This window comes from Dipodomys merriami, unplaced genomic scaffold (assembly GCF_024711535.1).
Source record: "Dipodomys merriami isolate MVZ:Mamm:240054 unplaced genomic scaffold, mDipMer1.0.p SCAF_14, whole genome shotgun sequence".
NCBI lineage: Eukaryota > Metazoa > Chordata > Mammalia > Rodentia > Heteromyidae > Dipodomys > Dipodomys merriami.
Window position 1 is genome coordinate 12,503,929 of NW_027202715.1, and position 21,336 is coordinate 12,525,264.

Genomic DNA, 21,336 nt, shown 5'->3' on the forward strand with positions numbered 1-21,336 from the left:
GCCCTCTACCACTAAGTTCTCATCCCAACCGGTTATAACAACAACATGTTTACAAAAGCAGCATCTCGGGGCAGAGTGCAAGGGTCTGAGAGCAGAATACTAGAATATTAATATCTTTAGCCAAGGTTTTCTAAAGTAAAGCCTAATATGAGAAGTTATTGTGGGAATTCCAGCAAATCAAAACCACTCAGGGACGGTGATGGGAAATAGAAGCCACCAGAGTTGGCCATTGCCACCAAATTAGTGGATCCGCCGACACTGGGTCCCAGGCAACTCTCTGGAATCTCTCAGACAAGTCTCTATCTCAATCAAGATGTTTCCCAAGGCATGGATCACTTGATGATAGTTGCATTACCTTAAAACAAGTCCCAGAAGAGTTTGCGTTTATGTTTCAAAGGATAGAGCTATCATAAAACAGTGGCAAAGGAATTCTATGCCTCCATCAGAAAGAATGACATTGCCCCATTTGTTAGGAAATGGAAAGGCTTGGAAAAAGTTATATTAAGTGAAGTAAGCCAGGCCCAAAGAAACATAGGTCCCATGGTTTCCCTTATTTGCAGTATCTAGTATATGTCTGAGTCAAGCAGAAAAGGTCAGATAAGGTGATGTTAGGGAAATGAACCCTAAGATATGTATTCAAATTTTTTTCTTTCATGCGATTGTTTCTAAAACATTTATAAGATTATTTCTTTGTTGCTTTGTATGTCCCTCCCCATGGTATAACCCCTGCTTTCACTATATTTTATGTTGGTATAATTTGTGGAGGGGAAGGGGAAAACAAATCTTTTAAATAGGGATACAGGTGGACCCATTTCAACAATGAGAAGTACTTATGTCGAAGTCATTATGAGAAGTCATTATGTCGAAAACGAACTTTACAGCTTTGGTGGGGAGGGAGTCGGGGAGGATTGGATGGGAGGGTGCGGGGAGGATGGGAAGGGATGGGAAGGGGAAACAAAGGAGGAGGCTACAATGCTTGATAAAAAATGTACTCATTATCTTGCCCATGTAATTGTAACCCCTCTGTACAGTATTTTCACAATTAAAAATCAATCAATCAATCAATAAAACAGTGGGAAAGAGAGTGGGATAGGCCAGAGGGCTCCCCCATATGGAGATGTCATGAAAAATCTTCAGTAAGGAAGAGAGAGAGATACTACACAGTGATGGAGAAGAGGATGAGAAAAGCTAGCATTGTTACCATTGCCCTGGCAACAAGGTGGTACATGACAGGGGCCAGGAACATGCCCAGGCATCCCTACTTCCTGGAACATGACTGGGCTAGGATTGACAGACTCCCTGCCACGGGAAGAGCAAGGATGGCTGTACCTTCACATCGACCTAAGCCACAGAAAGCAGCAAGAGGAAGTTGCTTTGACAGAAACAAGAACAGCAGCCAGATAACCATGGAATCTATTTTGTTAAAGCCTTGTCTATGAGAATCCTTCAATCTCAAGACCACTTGCTGTCCTCCAAGGAGACACAAGGCAGAGAAACATGTTTCCTCATTGGCTAAGCATAGGGCAAAAATGTGGCAACTACAAAGTGGGGAAGATGAAAAAGAATCTGAAATTTTCATAATCAATTCTTACAGGTCAAGTATAGGTCAGCAAGACAGTGAGGATCTTTTGGGAACCCCATCTCAAAGGAAGTGTCTCTCTCTCTCTCTCTCTCTCTCTCGCTTGCTCGCTCGCTCTCTTGCACATGCGTGCACGCACGCGCACACACACACACACACACACACACACACACACACACACACATCTCCACCAAGTTGAGTAGGAGAATGAAAGATAGAAAATAGCCCCTCTGTACAGTATGTTCTCAAATAAAATAAAATAATATTAAAAAAAAAAGAAAATAGCACCAAAGAATCATAACAAACAAAACCAAAAGATTAATAGCCAATGCAAGTATACCCAATATAGAATGTGATTTAGGTATATGTGATTTAGGTATATGTGAAAGAAATGTATAACGCAATTATAAGACAATTTGTGGGCAGGGGGAGGGTATCAAGGCTTCAGCTCAGGCTTGTGCACATGGCTTTATTTCTTAGGTCTGGCATTCCACCACTTTAGACAGGTCTCCATTCCTTTATTGCTGGTTAGAGGTCAAGTCTCAGGGACTTTTCTGCCTAGGCTGGTTTCAAACTGTGACCTCAGCTCTTAAGTAGCTAAGATTATAGCCACTGGTGCTCAGCAAAACACTCATTTTTACAAAACAGAGTAAAGATTTATTTTTCCAAAGAAGCCATGCGAAAGACCAATATGCACCTGAAAAAAAAATATGATCATCATCTGAATCATCCAAAGAAATCATCACAAGGAAATAATGCTAAATTCACTACAACAGTTAAAAATCCAAGACTGACTTGAACACACAATGTGCAGCAACACTGGAAGATAGTTCAGTAAGTCTTTACAAAGTTAAACAAATCCTTACTACACAACACAGCAAATCTACCTCTAGGCATAATGTAAGAGAGATATAAAATCTGCTCAGACACAGATTTGAATGTGAATAGCACCAAACCAAAAATTCTCCTAATATTGGTTGGCTAGTGAGTGGATACAAAAGCTGCAGTTCATTTGTGAAATAGAATACAATCTCATCTCAAAAACTACGAGCTACTGAGAAGCACAACTCTATGGAGAAACCTCAGAAGCCTTGCCTAAGAGAAAGGGGCCAACCACAGAAGACCCCATGCTTTGTGATTCTGTTGATGTAACCTTCTCACAAAAGCATGGTTATAGGTAGTGAAATAGATGTATGGTTGCCTGAGGCTGAATCTGGGAAGAAGGTATTAAATGCAAAGAGGAAGCAGGAGGTACTTGGAAATAATGGGAATGTCCCATTATTTTGAGTGCTGGGGTGATTTCCATATGCACTTGTCAAAGTTGGTCATTCACTATGTACTTCAAATGGGTGTATAAATGGAGATAATTGCCTCTATATAGAAACAGACTCTCTCATTCTCTCTCTCTCTGTGTCTCTCCTCTCTCCTCTCTCCTCTCTCCTCTCTCGCTCGCTCGCGCGCGCGCGCACTCTCTCTACAAAACTTTTGGAATTAATGTATCCATTTGTTAAGAAGTAGGACCAACCTCTATGTGACCCAACTATGATCATTTGGGAGAGATAATGAGAGGACATAATGTCCAAACTACTAGTATAACCAATGTTAGTACACTCCAGTGGGGAGGGGCATGTAACTACCTAGAGCAAGATGGTCAGGAAATTTCCTATCAACTTCAAAGAATTGGATGCATCTTTGTAAGAGCTTAAGAAGAACATGAATGTAATTTTGCCTGCCAATAGGTCCATGGTATAAGGGGAAAGCAGATTATATAACACTTCCTACAACATGCATCAGTGCATGGGGGGGGGGGGTGGTACTTGGATTTGAATCCAGGCCCTTTGTGCTCAAGGCTGGCATGCTATCACTTGAGCCACACCTCCATTTCTAACTTTCAGGTAGTTAATTAGAGACAAGAATCTATTGGACTTTCCTGCCTGGGCTGGCTTTGAATTGTTATCCTCAGATTTTAGCCCTGTGAGTAGCTAAGATGAGAGGTGTTAGCCACTGCACCCAGCATATGCTTCCAAAGTTTTAATATTTATTCGGGCTTTTTGTAGCTGGTACACAAATATTCCCAAAACACAAAGGTAGGTAAAGTGGCTACTTCTAGCACTGGCAAAACAATGGCATTACAGGAAATCTTTCTCTCTTTCACAATAAAAGTCTGTAATGTGTGAATTGTTTTACAGAAAGTCAATCACAAGAAAAAGAATAAAGCATTTTCATTTTGAAACTGCACTGTGACATAGCTTATGACCATACTGTTGGGTCTGAATCTCTAATTATTTTAGGTGGATTGGTTTTATCTGTCTAAATATACTGCAAGGTCTAACAAGTGTAGTCTCTAGCCAGAATGGAATTCTGTTTCTCTCACTCATCAGCCTGGGACTGTTTACAAGTTACTAGAACTGGTCATATTCTTTTTTGGGGTGGGAGGAGGAGAGGAAGGTATCATTGGGACTTGAACTCAAGGTCTGGGCGATTTCTCTTAGATCTTTTGCTCATGGCTGCTGCTCTACCACTTGAGCTTTCCACTTTCAGATTTTTGGTGGCTAACTGGAAATAAGAGTCTCACAGACTTTTCTATCCAGGCTGGCTTTGAATCATGATGCTCAGATCCTAGCCTCCTAAGCAGGATTACAAGTGTGAGCCACCAGTGTCCCAGCCTGACAGTTGTAATGGTCATATTCTTTCTTCAGGTTCAAACATTCTCATCTGTAGCTTCCCCTCAGGTATTAACTATTACCAACGACAATGATTTGTTTTTTCCCCCTCAGCTCTGTCTGGCACATGCTTACTGTTTATGGAACTCTTGTTGGTTTGATTTAACTTCAACTAATGATATTTCACACTGTTCATCAGTCTGAATTCGGAAAAGGTAGGTTCTGACTGCCATTCTGAGTTCCTATGCTGGAAAAGGTGGCAGGTGACTTTCATTACATTCAGTTCTACTTCTTTGCCATCACATCTCCATAGAACACCGTTTTCTTTTGTCAGCCTTTCTCTGACTGAATCATTTTAGAAATCATTCTCAAGATCCTACCTAGCATGTCCTAGAATAACCTCCCCTGCTTTGGCAAGTCCATAACATTCCAACCATGGCTATAAAGGAATGCTATTCACAACATTCTAAAATTACACATCTATCTATTTAGACACCTTGTAAGACAGTGACTATCTCTTGTTCATTTTCATCCATTCAATAAAATCTTACTAGAAAAAGTAATACATTTGATTGCCTCTGGGCATTTATTAAGTGGTTGTGATTTCCTTTGTTTGTTTTGTGAATGCTACCTTTTAAGCAACTACATTCTATGCCATATTTGAATCTCCATAGAAGGCTTGCTCACTCAATATGGACTTATTTACAATGTATGAACGTTTCTGAGTGGGACAGTCTCTTTCACATGATTTCATGTTGAAAATTATAAGGTTTCACACTGTAGAAAAGTGTCTGGGGCTGGGAAGGTGGCTTAGTGGTAGAGTACTTGCCTAGCATACATGAAGCCCTGGGTTCGATTCCTCAGTACCAAATAAACAGAAAAAGCCAGAAGTTGTTCTGTGGCTCAAGTAATAGAGTGCTAGCCTTGAAAAAAAAGAAGCTCGGGGACAGTGCCCCTGAGTTCAAGCCCCAGGCCTGGCAAGATTTTTTTTTTAAAGGAAAGTGTCTGTAAAAATGAATGAACTAAAATGCCATTTAAGGCTGGGGAGGTAACCCAGTACAGGTTTGCTCAAAATGCATAAGGTCCTGGGTTTGGGCCCCAGTAGTATAAAGAAAGTGATATTTAAGGGAAAAAAACAAAAACAATAGACTACTGATAGACTTTTGTCAGTGCCTGGTTTTGGGGAAAAGAGTGACTTATCTTGGGTCCCTCCCACATCTACTGAACTATATCTTCATTTTAACAAGTCCGCAGGTGACACATGTCCCATGGAAGTTTGAGAGCAGTCATTATGTCATTATACCATGATGTGTTGTTTAGAACCTTTATGACCTTTATGACAGGCTTGCCTGTCTCTCACTATTGCTCTGTTCACTTCCTATGCAACCTCCACCCAGCAGCAAAAGGGATCTTCTTTTTGTTCGATTTAATGAAAATTATTATTTTTCTTCTTAAAAATTCTCAACAAAAGCCAAGGGATGCTGTTTTGTGCCTGTCATCCTAACTACTCAGGAAACTGAACTCTGAGGCTCATGGAACAAAGCAAGCTGAGGCAGCAAAAGTATGCAGGTCTCTTAGGAACTGGCCAGCAAAAAGCAGAAAGGAGAAGTATGGCTCTAGTGCAAGAACTTCAGCCTTGAGTGGAAAAATAATTAAGATATAGCACCCAGCCCCTCAGCTCAAGTCCCAGTACCGGTGAGTATGCACATACATGCACATGCACACACAAACGCGTGTGCACGCACACACATACACATTTAAAATAAATTTCCTACTAAACTTGAGTTATCCTTTCCCGGACCTGTAAGACTCCCCCACACCTCATCCACATCCCTCACCACATAGTCCACCTGACTCATACTGCACTTCACTAGCATGGTTGCCTTTCACTTGCTCCTCCAGCCAAGTTCATCTGTGTGTGCCAGTCCGTGGGCACCCTTCCCTGTCCTCCATATTTCATCTCTGCCATTCCCATCCGCATGATTGGCTTTCACTCATTTGATGGGTCTTTCTTGATGTGTTAGCTTCTTAATAAACTTTCCCCAGCTCACTCATCCTAAGTACCTGCATTATTCAGCTACACAGGACTGTTCTATTTTCTTCATAGCTCTAAACCATTGAACGTGTAAAGTACACCCTCCATGATGGGTCTGTCCACTTTTTTTCACCATCAGTTACAAATCATTTGACACCATTTCTGCTTCACAGCATGTACTCAATAAATATTTATTGTATAAACAAGTGAGTTAAAGATCTACTCCAGTAATGAGCAAATATTTTTTTAAATGGGTAGACAATAAATATTCTTGAGTCATCTGATCTTTGTGGGTAACTACACAATGAGTGTATCTGGTTATAACATTTACTCCGTACAAAATCAATGGCAAACTGGATTGAGCTGAAAGGCCTTAACTTGCTGATCCTTGACTACTAATGACTTTCATCATATTATTTCCTCCATCTACAATATTTTTCCCTCCAACTGGACTTTTCAAATACTGCCTTTCTTTCAAGGTTTGACAGTTTTACAATTATTTGTCATGTTTTCAGGAAATTCCATATCACCCCTCCAGCCAGAATTGACAGATCTTCCTGCTCCCTTAAGGCATAAGGCTCATCTTTCTTCATGGCCCTGATCACATTCACATTTTTCTGACAGTTTCTACAGTAGTTTTTATTTTCTAAAGATGGTTGTGACAATACTACCCACTCCATATGCTATTCTGTAATGCGACCTCTGCCCGTCCACCAAAAAGTGAAGTCTAATTCTGCTTCCTTCCAATCAGGTCTGAATGTGATCTCTGTTACTGAGTCTGAGTTGGAAAGGATCCTGTAAACTCCTGCTTATTTCTCTTGTGATGTTTGCTCTAGGACTTGGCTTTCACCTTTAGTCTCATTGACATTCTGGGCCAGATAACTCTTTGAGGATCCACTGTTCTATGTTTTCTAACATGCTTAGCAGCATCCCTTATTTTATCAATAAGATGCCACTGGCATCCCCCAGTATGACAAAACATCTCAAGTCATACCAAAAATCCCCTTGAAGAAAAAATGATTTCTTACTCACCAGCTGAGAACCATTAATTAAGAACAATATATACAACACAGAATTAGTTCAATTCTTAGCTAGAAGAATCAGATATAATGACAATAGTTAATGTTTTCAACTTTCAATCCTGAGACCACCATAATGAAGGACCCCATGTCCTAGTCCATGATGGACAGTAACAGATGAGTTCAGTCAGTCTTGTAACCAAAGCACTAGAAATGTGAATGGAACTATCTCAAGCCTGAAGATCAGATCATCATCCAGGTGTGCCCCACCGAGTGACCACAGTTAATATGAATAAACTCACCAAGCTGAATCTTAACCAGATTTCTCATAAATCAAATCCATGAGCTACAATAAAAATTGTTATTCACAATACTAACTTGGGGGTCATTTGTTATGTGGTTAAATGACTTAGAACTTGGCCCATGGAAATAGGGTATTCCTGTAAGGAAAAAAATATTTTATTTTATTGTAAAGATGCTATTCAGAGGGGTTACAGTTACATGAGTAAGGTACATTTCTTCTTTAACATTGTTACTCTCTCCTTTGTTTTTCTCCCACTATTCCTTCCTTCCCCCAACTCCCCCACTGCCTCCCCCCTCGTCCCCCTCAGAAGTTGTAGTTTGGGAAGTGGCGCTGTGGCTCAAGCTGTAGAGTGTGCTCGCCTTGAGCTGAAGAGCTGAGGGACAGCACCCAGGCCAGAGTTCAAGATCCACGACCAATAAACAAACAAAGAAGTTGTAAAGTTTGTTTCCAACATAATGTCTTGTGAGTATCATTGATGCAATGGGTCATTCTGTGTCCTTGTTTCAGCATTATAAAATTGGCTTAAAGACTGAATATAGAATCAAGTTAGAAGGATACTAAGAAGACCTTAGGTGGATGTAAATGTCAAAAAGACTGACTGTAGGAATTTAGGAGGAGCCTGGTGCCGGTGGCTCATGCCTGTAATCTTAGCTACTCAGGAGGCTGAGATCTGAGAATCAAGGTTCAAAGCCAGCCTGCACAGACTCTTATCTCCAATAAACCACTCAGAAAATGGGAAGTGACATTGTGGCTCAAGTGTTAGAGCACTAGTCCTGAGCTGAAGAGCTGAGGGACAGTGCCCAGGCCAAGAGTTCAAGCCTCATGACTGACAAAAAAAAGAGAAATAAAGAAAGAAAGAAAGAAAGAAAGAAAGAAAGAAAGAAAGAAAGAAAGAAAGAAAGAAAGAAAGAAAGAAAGAAAGAAAGAAAGAAAGAAAGAAAGAGAGAAAGAGAGAAAGAAAGAGAGAGAGAGAGAAAGAGAGAAAGAGAGAAAGAGAGAGAAAGAGAGAAAGAGAGAGAGAGAAAGAAAGAGAGAGAGAGAGAGAGAGAGAAAGAAAGAAAGAAAGAAAGAAAGAAAGAAAGAAAGAAAGAAAGAAAGAAAGAAAGAAGAGAAAAAGAAAATAGAAGAATTTAGAAGGAAATATTTCAAGCTATAAGAAAAGTTGCTTTTGTTAAGTAGTGATAGATAATTTAGAAAGGCTAACATCTTCAATAATATGGACAATTAAAAGCTCTAACATCTGGGTATGGATGGCTCATCTGCGAACCTAGCTGCTTAGCAGGCTGAAACCTGAAAATTGTGACTCAAAGTTAGTACAGGCAGGAAAGTTCATGAGATTCTTATCTCTAGTTAACCCAGCAAAAAGCCAGAAGTAGAGCTGCGTCTCAAGTGGTAAAGCACTAGTCTTGAGCAAAAAGCTCAGGTACAGTGTCCAGAACCTGAGTTCAAGTCTTATGACTATAACACACACACACACACACACACACACACACACACACACACACACACACACACACACACACACACACACACACACACACACACACACACACACACACACACATCCTCTAATTAAAAATCTGATGGGTTGAAGGAGAAGTCCAGGCAAAATTTTAAGTAGTATTTATGTTTTCTTAGCTGTGTATTATAATGCAAGCTTAGATGAATAGATAGTTCAAAGATAAACTAAAGAAGGAATTCTGCTTTCAAAGTGAATTTAGGTAAAATATATATAATACAAGATTAGATTTAAAAATTTGTACTTCATCCTCAGTTATTCTTTCCTGGTAAAAATTTCAAAAATAAAACAGTTTCTCAGAGATAAAATACTTCAGACTACCCATAAAAATGTAGTCTTGGGAAATCAAGGGTCTGACAGTAAAACCCTTTCTTAAAGCCTCATACATATTTAAGGTGGTATCTTGTAGACCTTTTAGAGAGGCATAAGAATTTTAAAGGTGCATACAACTGACCCTCTCTATTGAACTTCTAAAAACCTATAGCTGTCTGTTAGGGAGATTAAATTATAAAGCAGAGGCTGCCTCAATAAAATTAATAGGTGTGTTATCAACTAATGTACTAAGCAATCAATAAGCTTAATAAAAGTCCCATAGAGTTTGTACAGGAATTATAATGTTACAAGCTCATCCAGGTCTACTAAATGGGTCAGAGGGAATATAAAATGAAAGTGAGTTTTTTCAAATCCTGGACTTTCTATGAACAGAAAGTACTAAGAAAGCTATTCAGCTTCAAATAGAGTATACATTTTTTCTGGGAAGGCAAGGATAACTTTAAAAAGCAGATTCCACATCTCAAAGGATGGAGGAGTGAGAAGACAGGATCATTTTCTGGAAGCAGCAATGAGACCCGATCAAGCAACTAATGACATGAGCCTGGCTACAGATCAGCCCTGAAATGGACCAGTGACCAGTCTGTGCCTCCTTATTTCTCTCTCTCCTTATGGATGGAAGTACTTATTGTGGTTTCTTCACTGATTTTCCTTGTATATTGAGCTTTGGGGAGTTGTATAACAAAAATCTCTTTATCCCCAGATCTTCAGATTAAGAGGAACTATACTGCATCCAAAGGATCTGGACTCAATATCTTCATGTGTACTACAACCTGATTTGGATGTTAAGACTCTAAGTTTGGAGCCAAACTCATAAATGAATGTCATGTGGAGGTTTTTGGTAAGAAAGCAAGAATGTCTTTCATTTTGAGAGGGATGCAGACTGAGCAGCCAGAGAAAACACTCTAGATAATTGTCTCTGCAGCGGGTAGCAATCACATCACACATATCATAGGCTCCTCAGCAGCGTGACCTTGCCACTTCTCCATGTTGGAAGCCTAACCCTGCTTTTCTCTAGTCTTCCTTACGTGTTGTGCATGTATGTGCATGCATGCACACATGTGCAAACCAATACTAGAGCTTGAACTCAGGACCTTATGCTCTTTCTTTCTTTTTTTTTCTTCACTCAAGGCTGCTCTACCACTCAGGACATACACATATCCATTCCCAGATTTCTGATGGGTAACTGAAAATAAGAGTCTTGCAAACTTTCCAGCCTGGACTGGTTTCTAACAATGATCCTCAGATCTCAGTCCCCCGAGTAGTGAGGATTGTAGGAATGAGCCACAGATGCTTGGTTTAACAGGTTCTACGTGTAATCCATAGTCTTTGGCAGAAATAAAATAACATGACTTTACAATATCTACTTGGTTCTCCAGTGGCCATTGTTCTGGGGTAAGCCAAACATATATATCATATATGTATGTATGTATGTATGTATATATATATATATATATATATATATATATATATATATATACATACATACACATATAGTAAGGGATAAAGAAGCAAAAACAAAACAAAACAAAAACAAAAACACCATGCAGAAGAGGATGCACAGCGTGCCCTGGCAGACAGTTCCAAATGACTTCAATCTTCTAATCACCTTCAGAAGGTATCCTCCCAAAATAACTAAATGACCTCAGCTGATGCTACAGGAGAAAATATCACCCACTTAATCATGAAAAACCCATGAGATGACAAAAATACAATTAATATAATAATATAATGCAGATATTGTTTTAAGACATTGAATGCTGGAGTCATTTGTTATACACCAGCAATGACAGTGTCTGATACATTTCCATTGAACTCATCTTAAAAGCATGAGCTACTTTATCCATCTAAAATAATGCCTCCTATAGAGTAGAGGACAACTCTTTACAAAAGATTATCATCAACACATGTCTCTGAGCTCCATCAACACTTTGCAACTTAGGTAGAAAAGAAATTTTTATTATTCTCAATCTTTCTAGTAAAGAAACAGGCTTGGCTAGAGAGAGAGATCAGTGATAAAATGTGTGCCTTATATGAGAAAGGTCCTGCTAAGTTTCATCAACAGCATCAAGGAAAGAAAGAACGAATGAGAGAGAGAAAGAGAAAAAGGGGGAGGAGGATGGGAGGAAGGGAAGAAAGGAAGGAAGGAAGGAAGGAAGGAAGGAAGGAAGTCAGAGAGTTGAATTGACTTTCTGTGTCTCTATTAAATAATCTAGGCAACTTGTAAACTCAGTCTTTTTGAAACTAAGTATACTAGACTTTCGTCATAGAAAAAAGCTCCCTTTAGGCATTGTAGACTCTGCACAAACGTTTATTTATCAATGGAGGAAAAAAGAAAAGAAAGGAGGACAGTAAGTAGCCAAGAAAAAAAAACCATAAGAAGTGAAAGTACAACTGCCCAGTGTCAGGATACCCACACATTCATGTTCATTACTGTACTATTCACAATAGCCAAGTTATGGAAACAGCTCAGATGCCCTACAATGAATGAGTGGATCAAGAAAACATGGGATATACACACAATGGAATTTTACTCCAGAAAGAATAAGGTTATGTCATTTGCAGGGAAATAGATGGGCCTAGAACAAATCATGTAAGTGAAATAAGCCAAACTCAGAGACAAACGATGCACAACATATATTTTTTTCTCATTTGTGGAAGCATTATGCATCATAACACATACAGGGTTCAAGACATTGACTCACAAACTGACTAAAGGAGAGTCTACTTAGTGGAGGAATCCCAAAGTGTAACTCCTCTAAACAACTGAAGTACTGGTTAGCAAAACCAATATCAGGAAGTGGAAACATGTTTTGAGGGATGGGGAAAAGGAATGGAGGAAAGAAAGGTGAGCAAATGTACTCATTGTAAGTATGCAGATTATGTAAAAAATCAAAAAAAACCTGTGTTCCAGATGTAGATAGCTCATGCCTGTAATCCTAGCTACTCGGGAATCTGATCATAATCTAGATTTTTCTCTTCAGAATTAGCTATATAGCAATAAGTGCACATGGAGTAAAGAAGTTAGGATCTCAGACGATGGCTTTGAAGTATACAAGAAAAGTTTGTTTCTGATAGTACTGTAGTTTGAACTCAGGGCCTTATGCTTGTTAAGCAGGTGCTCTACCACTTTAGCCACATCTCCAGCCCTTCTAGCTACTCAGGAATCTGAGATCTTCCCAGTCCCTAAATTCAAGCCTAAGTCCAGCACACGCGCACACACACACACACACACACACACACACACACACACACACACACACACACACACACACACACACACACACATACACACACACACAATGAACTGTGTAACTTGAGGGTAACAACAGGAGGAAAATATGAGAGAATGAAGGAAGTGCTGATTTTAAGCAAGAAGCATTATACTCACATCCAGACATGAAATTGTAACTTCTTTGTTCAACTACATCATAATGATGATAATGATAATAATAATCAAGCATCACAAAGGCTGTTCATTTCTGTGCTGATGGAATTTCATCTGACCTTCAGAGCTGCTGAGAGACCAGCATTTCACGAGGTCCCATTCTCCCTACATTTCCTTTGCTGTTCTGGGAGCTTCATCATGGCACCTATTAGGCCTGGAAAACTCACACACCCCCTCTGGTCGACTTCTTCTTCTCCTTTCCTCCTAGCCACACATGTTAGAGGCGCACAGAAGGCAAGTGAGTCTCAGTCCCCAAGAATCACAGGCAAAGAATTGCTCATCGCCAAAATAGATGTAAGGATGGTAATGAGAGTTACAACCTACCTTGAAAATGATTAGCATATAGAGTGGGGAGTGACATTAGACAGAAACTTTGAGGACACCTTTTATGTTAGCAGATAGCAGAAGCTTGAAGTACAGATGAGCTAGTCATAGGCAGGAGGAAAATAGTGCTTTCCCATTTCTAATTTCCCTTATCAAATGTCATAATCAGAAAATACAAATAACATTGTTTTCATCTGCTACATGTAAGTTGATATGAACATGACTAAATCAAGTTCTACCACAGTAGAAACAGATGAGCACCAACACTTTCCTTCGCAGCATCTGGAAAGGGCTGTGCCTTTGATGGACCTGAAGGCAATGTACAAGGAACATTGTCACCAGGGTGAGGAGCTCTGCCCCAGAGCTGTAGGTCCCTCAAGGTTAGCAGGTAAGGGCCAGCCCCTGGGTAGTCTCCAAAGTTGTTGGGCTCATAGCAAACACTCAGTAAAGACATTCTCAACTGAGATGTTAGGAATGAAATAGAATGGAATAAAGCAGAAGGTAGGGCATGGCTCAAGTGGCAAAGCACCTGACTAGCACACAGGAAAATATGAATTCAAACTCTGATATTGCAAGAAGAAGGAGGAAAAGGAGGAGGAGGAGGAGGCAAGGAGGATGGAGCATAATGATCACAAAAGTCATTAATTACAGAGCACTTGTCTGTATGAGTTCTATGTATTGCAGCCAAAAGTCTGGCAAATCAAGCTGAAGGTATGGCTCAGTGTTAGCGTGCTTACCCAGCAAGCACAAGACTCTGAGTTCAAAATGGAGGTTCTTATGAGTTTGAAAATCCTCCAATGCTCTAGTTACTTGTAAATTCACCTTACTGGATCAGATTTCTTCCCTGGGTTCCAGCCTCAACTGTTCTGATCCTGGCTTTTTGGCTCCAGATGACAATTAATAGCTACTTAAAGACACCAATTTCCTAAATAAAACCTCCAATCCCCAAATTCCTTAGACATATCTCACACTCTGCTTCTGTTTTCCCAATCTTCTCGGCTACTATGTGCAGCAGCATCTACCCAGTTGCTTTAGCCAATAACTTTGAAGTCAATCTGATTTCTTATCCACATAAAAGCCATCTGAAAGCTGGGTTGGTTCTGCTTCTGAGCGTAGCCTCACAAGTCCAAGTCACCAAGGTCATCTGGATCACTAAACTGCTTCGTCACTGGGATCCTGGTTTCTTATTAGCCTCATGCCATTATAGGCAATTACTGGTAATCAAATACCAGTATCTTTCCTTGGTTTTCTTAGGCTCCTATCAATGGGGTTGGGTCTAGATGCCTGAATCTTAATAAATAACATGTCAACAAAAATGATTACTACTTTACACCCAGAGCACATGGGAATATCTGTTTTTTTCTTTCACTTATCTTTAAACCTGGTGTTCATGTGTCCATGAGGTAGAGCCATAAGGGAAATGCTGCTTGGATCCCTGAGTTATCACATGGAAAAGATACTCCCTAGAGAATCGTTTAACCATCTCAGACTTTGTGTGAACAAGAAATAAACCTTTACTGTGCTAAGATTCCAAAAATAGCATAGTCTAGCCTATCTTGACTATAATATATCTGCATGGCAGGCAGAGTGGTGTTTCAGAGATATAAATCATGTCATATCACTCCTCCATTGAACATTATCTCCTGATACCCATTTGAAATAACACCAGAGTAATTAAATGTGACCTACAGCAGTCTACATGTGATCTGATCTCAGTCTAGCTAACAGCCTTACACCACTGCCTCCCAGTTAGTGAAATCAGCCATGCTGACTTCTTTCTGTTACCTAAACATTCCAGAACTCTCTCTACTTTTTGTATGGGACCATCTCTAGAAACATTTTCACCCCAGGTCTACTATTAGTTGTCTTCTGTCATCAGCCACTTCTCCTTTTCTGTAAGAGAACTCCTCGTCTATCCAGGCTTGGCGGGGGGGTCCCCTACAAAGTCCCTCTATCTTCTTTCATTTTTAATAGTATGTGTGACTACATGAAATTATCCAGGTTATAAGATTAAATTGCTAAAGCTTTTATACACTTATTTCCTATTACTCACCACTGGAGCACAAACTGCCTGAGGTTAGTATTTTTAAATACATTTTCTGCTATAGACCCAATACTGTTTTATTGAATGCCAGGCATTCAATAAAAGCTAGTGATTATTATTATCATTGCCATAGAAAATGGAAGATACCTGTATCACCCTTTATCACTAGCAGGAACACATATTTCCAGGCAGGTAATTGGAGTATATGAATCAGGAAGAATCTTTTTTTTGGGGGGGGTCCAGTTGTGGGGCCTGAACTCTGGGCCTGGGCACTGTCCCTCAGCTCTTCAGCTCAAGGCTAGCGCTCTACCACTTGAGCCACAGCGCCACTTCCGGCTTTTTTCTTTTTGCTTATGTGGTGCTGAGGAATCGAACCCAGGGCCTCAGGCATGCAAGGCAAGTGCTCTACCACTGAGCCACCTTCTCAGCCTAGGAAGAATCTTGATATGAAATATATGGAGAGTTCCTGCAATCAAATTCAGACATTAATTCTGTACTCAGAAGTATAGGATTCAGCTAGGCTGAATTCAGGAAACAGAGATCTGAGGATTATGGTTCAAAACCATCCAAAACAGGGAAGTTCATGAGACTCTTAGCTCCAATTAACCAGTGAAAACCAGTAAGTAGAGCTGTGATTCAAGTGGTAGAGTACCAACCTTGAGCCAAAAAACCAAGGGACAGTCCCCAGGCTCTGAATTTAAGCCCCAATATAGCCACGGAAAGAAAGAAAAGAAGAAATAGAAAAAAGGGAAAGAGAAAGAGAAAAAGGGGAAAGGGAAAGGGAAAAAAAGGGAAAAGGAAGGGATAGGGAAGGGAAAGAAAGGGAAGGGAAGGGAAGGGAAGAAGAGGGGAGGGGAGGGGAGGGAAAGGAAAGGAGAAAGGAAGAAGAAATGAAATATAGAACTTTTCTGATTCCTGAGTAGTTAGGATTTTAAGTATTTGAACGTAAGCCATGATTGGTTCTTGCGATAATGAACCCACAAACACCATTTGAAAACAAAGAATGGAAAACAGAGAAGAAATTGAAATACAAGGAAGGGATGAACTTGCTCAAACTACACTATATTCATGTATGGAATCACAGGAAATCCTCTTGTGATCTTAATGTATACTAATACAAAAAAGTAAAAGTGAAGAAAAATAGGTCATCTGGTCTGGATTTTAGGCAGAATATCTTATAGCATATAAAACATGTGGAAACACTGAAGGGAAAAAACCCACAAACAAGTATGTCCACAAAAGAGATTATTCATTTACCTAGCAGGAACAGAATTGCATTCAACCTTACGACCAAAAAGTAAAAATAAGTTGTGTGATAGTAAAAAAAAATACCTTTAAAGTGGAATGCCTCATGAATATATAATGATAGATAAACAACCATTTTACAAGATGAATGGATTCTCTATGAAGGGTAAGTTAGCAGTATACATCAAGAGCATAATAAATGTGTCTCTTGAGCAGTAATTTCAATTCTTGGAAAATTTCCCAGTAAAACCTTTGTATATATCAATAACAAATACAAAAGTCACACACACAAATGAGCATCAGAAGGCAGGCACTGGAGGTTCATGCCCTCAATCCTAGCTACTTGAGAGGCCAAGATTGAAAGGACTATGATTCTTAGTTAACCCAGACCAAAAAATCACGAGACCCCCATCTCAACAGAAAAAAAATCTGGGTATAATGGTATGACCCCATCATTCCAATTAAGACAGGAAATGTGAATAGGAGGATTGCCATCCATAGAAAACAAGACCTTCTCTCAAAAATAACAGGAACACAGCTTTCTTTTCTTTCTTTTTCTTTTTTGTAGGTCGTGGGCCTGAACTCTGAGCCTGGGCACTGTCCCTTAGCTCTTCAACTGTAGACTAGCACTCTACCACATGAGCCTCAGCCCCACTTCCAGCTTTTTCTGCTTATGTGGTGCTGAGGAATCGAACTGAGGGCCTCATGCATGCAAGGCAAGCACTCTACCACTGAGCCACCTTCTCAGCCCCAGGAACACAGCTTGTTATAGGTGATTTAGACTTGTAATCTTAGCTACTCAGGAAGCTGAGAACTAAGGAACAGTTTGAAGCCAGCCCAAACAGAAACGTCTGAGAGATGTGAGACTCTAATCTCCAGTAAACCACCAAAGAGCTAGAAATGGAGCTGTGGCTCAAGTGGTAGAGTGTTGGCTTGGAGCAACAACAACAACAAACCCTCAGAAACAGCACCCAGTCCCTCAGTTCAAGCCCCAGCATTGCAAATAATAATAATAATAACAACAACACCAACAACAATAAGAGTAAAAAAAAGACCATAGCCATGACAGATAGTGTAAGGAACCTTCTAACAAGCATGAAGCCTTGAGTCAAAACCCTAATAAAATCAAAAAAATAAACAAACTAAAGATCATCAGCGAACTTAACAAAATAGCTAAAAAACAAGGGAAACTACATACATTCTAATTTTCTGAGAGTTGTTACGTTGCTATTATCTATTCCCTTTTATAACATGAAGCAACATATTAAATCACCACTAAACTCCATCCTAGGAAGCTAAGGCAGAGGGTCCCGAGTTTGAGATCAACCTGATATACATAGCAAGACTGTCTCAGAAACTATCAGTCCAGGCACTGATGGCTCACATCTGTAATCTTAGCTACTCAGGAAGCTGAGATCTGAGGATCATGATGGAAGCTGGCCTGGGCAGAAAAGTTCATGAGACTCTTATCACCAATTAGTGAGAAAACAGCCAGAAGTGAAGGTATGCCTCAAGTTTTAGAGGAGTAGACTTAAGTGAAAAAGTCACAGGAAGATGGGAGGCTCTGAATTCAAGCTTCAGTACTGGCACAGGCACGTACACAAAGAAAGATTATCAGTAGTGATTATTTTCCTTAGTATCATCTCATCATTATCAGTGTTAATCGCTAGTAACACTAGAAAAATGCCATGACCTTAAACGTTATGTAGTAATAATGAGGAGAGAACTGTTGGAGCGGTGTTTCATGGATAGAAATAGAATCATTTGTGCTAGTAGGCGGAAGGGAGGCCCAAGGAGAACAGGCCATGAGATGTATGAAGATTCTGGGTGTTGACATTCTTGCAATTTTAAAAGAGAAAAGAACCAAGAGTGTGTAAGAATACAAGGAAATGGAGCAGAAAGTCTGGCTGGCTCTGAATTGCAAAGTGCTGCTTCTGGTTTCCCTGGTTACAGGCGCCCCTTCTCTTGGCAGGGATATTATAAACGAGACAAGTCGCATGCAAGTGAAGTAAGCAGATATTAAGGGAGAGCCAGGCTGACTCCAAGAAGCTGTGCCTGGGGGCAGGTCTGGGGAAAGATTTGGAAGGGTTTGTGCTGGAGACACAGGTGACATGAGGAAGAGAGCTTTCAAAATAAGGCCAAACAGCTACAGCAAATTGGGAACAGCAGATCTACTGTCACTCTCACTGAGAAGTCCCTACAGTGGAGACCACATGGTCTCGCCTGTTCAGTCTGCTAGTTTGTGCTATGTGAAAGAGGACCAAAAGTAATAGAGCTTAATTTACATAGTGGCTTTTGGGCCTATATAGGTCAACAAGGTGGAATTATGACTATTTGGTTAAACTGGGCAAAAGTGGCTCATACCTGTAATCCTAGCTACTCAAGAGGCTGAGATCTGATGACTGCAGTTCAAAGGCAGCCTGAGCAAAAAGTTCATGAGACTCTTATCTCCAACTTAAAACATCAAAATCTAGAAGTAGAAGCAGGGCTATGGCTCAAGTGGTAGAACACTAGCCTTGAGCAGAAAAGCTCAGGGAAAGTGCCCAAACCCTGAGTTCAAGCCTCAGGAAACACAGATTCCACTTCCAAAAAAAGACTATATGGGTAAATGTATACACACATATACATACACATTATATATACATATATATGTGTATATATGTGTGTGTGTGTGTGTATATATATATATATATTATACATATTTGACTGTAATCCTAGCTACTCAGAAAGCTGAGATCTGAGGATCAAAGTTCAAAGCCAGTAGAGGAAGAAAAGTCCTTGACACTCATAGTTCCAATTAACCAGCAAAAACCAGAAGTATAGTAGTTGAAGTGGTAAAGCTCCAGCCTTGAGTAAGGAAGCTAAGGGAGAACTCAAATCCCAGTTCTGGCAAACATGCATGCATGCACATAAGCACACACACAATGCATACATAGATACTCTTATTACAATCACATAAATATTTAATACATGCACATACCTATGATATGTGGTATGGGATGTGTTGATGGCTGGCTGGCTGGATGAGTGGCTGGATACACAGATCATCTAAATGATCTAAAAGTTAATTCTGTCTTTCTTTTCTTTGTTTTAGTCGTTTTCTTTCTTTTCTTATTTTTGTGATGATTATATTATGTAATAAACTATTACTTAGAATTCTATGCATGTTAGAACTTTCTTATAGTGCTCAATTTCTTTTTATAAAATATAGTATACTTTTAAAACCATGTTTTTATGTAACCCAGGGTGCTAGTGACAAGTGGCAAGAATCATCACCAAATTTTTCTTCCCCCCATTTTTCATCCCCACTCTGAGCAGCTAGGACAGAGCCACATCAGTCTTCCCCAAATGGCCTTTCTTGAATCCACCTTCTGTAATGAAGCTTGAAAGAAATAAACTAGTAAGTGTTAGGTTCCCCCTGGAGTAGATCTTTATAATCTCTGTAATTAGTGCAAGTCCAAAGCACACATACTCCTAGCCCTTAGGCTCTTTCTGAATTAGATGAAAACACACCTCAGGAGCAGCATTGAACTCACAATCCAACTGGAAAAACTCCAGAAATCTTGACCTCAACTTGTAGGGGAAGGGCTGAGATGTGACTGATTATCTCCCTTCACAGCTGGGAAAACCTTCAAGATGACCTCATACCATTCCCAGCACGTCTTGACATGACCCTCTGGAAGAATGTCAAACCTCACACCAATATATGAATGCTAATTTATGAATGATATATATGCACATACTAAAATATATTATACATATATAATATATAACACATATAATTATGCATACATATATTAAGCATAACTGTTATACATAATAATATACCTTATGCATATATACTAATATACATACTAATTATACATACTAATATATTGTATCTATTATAATAGATATATATAATAAAAATTTATATGGAAATTTTTATGGAGGAAATTCAAATGAAACACCCTGTTGTTTGATGTCTTGCCAGACTTAGTCATTGGTGAATATTTCAGAAGCTGCTATAAACTTAAGGCAGGGTCCATAATTGACCACTATAAATTTAACTTGCTGTTTTATTTATTTTTTAATCTGATGTTCTAAATAGTTCTACTAATAACTTGAAATTTTTTAACCAATGTCCTATCATAGTAGAATATATTTGTACGTTTACAAATTTCTTAACATGAGGTAAACAATATAATATAAACCTACACAGAGCTTAGACTAAGCTGGAGAGAAGTGCCCACAGTCTTATTATCTATGCTTGACTCTCTAATATTATCTTCAGTCTGCAAATGTTTGACACATAACTTTTAAGCTATTTTTCTCATTTCTCTAGGGTTCTTTTCCTAAAAATCTAATCTTACGTGGTGCTGGTGGCTACTCAAGAGGCTGAGATCTGAAGATCCTGGTTCAAAGCCAGGCAGAAAAGTAAGTGAGACTCCTATCTCTAATTGGCCAACAAAAAGACAGAAGTAGAACTCCATCCAGTTCATGTGGTACAACACTAGCCTTTAAGTGAAAAAGTTGAGGGATACTACTCAGGCCATGAGTTCAAGCCCCAGTTCTGGCACTCACAAAAAAGTCCTGTCTTATCCATAAATCCCCTACCAAGTAAACACAAACTACAACACATAATAATTTATTTAAATCCAATAAAAATGTAAGGTATTGTGGAAACACATTTGTGTCCTAAAACCTCTGCTTTTCCCTAGGGCTGCCCTCGGTTACATACTTCACTATAATCTAGAGTGTGACCTTGGGGCCTGTGCCTGTCCTCAGAGCTGCTTCCAACTCTCAATAAAGTATCCAAAATAAATGTTTATAACATCTAACACTAT

General features: G+C 39.5%; 1 protein-coding gene and 1 long non-coding RNA gene across 3 annotated transcripts in view; one reads left to right on the forward strand and one right to left on the reverse strand.

The window, feature by feature from the left end:
• Positions 1-21,336, reverse strand: part of Grid1 (glutamate ionotropic receptor delta type subunit 1) — a 762,765-nt gene that overhangs the window by 154,910 nt on the left and 586,519 nt on the right. The window lies entirely within an intron of this gene.
• On the forward strand, positions 7,919-20,920 carry LOC138825703 (uncharacterized). Its single transcript, XR_011371496.1, has 3 exons — positions 7,919-8,062; positions 10,153-10,290; positions 20,835-20,920. It is a non-coding gene; the product is annotated as an uncharacterized lncRNA (long non-coding RNA).